This window comes from Hydractinia symbiolongicarpus, chromosome 12, assembly GCF_029227915.1.
Source record: "Hydractinia symbiolongicarpus strain clone_291-10 chromosome 12, HSymV2.1, whole genome shotgun sequence".
Lineage (NCBI taxonomy): Eukaryota > Metazoa > Cnidaria > Hydrozoa > Anthoathecata > Hydractiniidae > Hydractinia > Hydractinia symbiolongicarpus.
In genome coordinates, this window is record NC_079886.1 from 17,460,699 (window position 1) to 17,461,409 (window position 711).

Sequence of the window (711 nt, forward strand, 5' to 3'; positions counted from 1 at the left end):
AACGTAGGGTGCAGAGAAAGTTGGATGCATGGTGCTATATGCTTTACCACCAAAGGTCCAAATTGGTTTTTATCTGTGGATGGTCACGATAAACTAATAGGGTTTCAAAACAGTACCTTTCCTCTTGCTAGATATGGCTGTATGGATACAGCCAGTAGAAAAATGCTGTGGCTGAAGGTGTGGACAACAAATTCCAAACCCGAAATCATAGGTCGTTGGAATATCTATACGAGACAAGAATGTTACCATCATACTTGAGAATGGATAGAGGTACAGAAACTGGAGTGATGGCTACTATGCAAGCATATCTACGTAATAATAAGGGCAATCTTGCTGACCCAACTGATTCTGTTTACTATGTTTCTTCAACTTCGAACCATGTATAATTATTTATTTCAAGGTCTGAGAATTTGTAAATTTCGTGATTTTAAAGTTATAAAGTTATGACTTTTAATTATACTCAGTATAAGGTATATATGTATATCCAACGGGCTAGCTCGTTTGGGAAGGGGGGTTCAGTTGGGTAGAGTTTGTCCAAAAACTTGAGTAGTGGTTTAATGATATTTTGAGTATCAGGGCAGAAGTAAAACCAGTGTTCGTGCGTTTCAGCCAGGCCCTTATCACAACGTGGACACTAAGAGTTTACGTTTTTGTTTACAGAGGACATTTTTAATAGTGTGGGGTGTCCAAATTGTAAGAGCCTCCACCTAA

General features: G+C 38.5%; 1 pseudogene; it reads left to right on the plus strand.

Annotated features, from left to right (window-relative positions):
• On the plus strand, positions 1-711 carry LOC130621327 (uncharacterized; annotated as a pseudogene).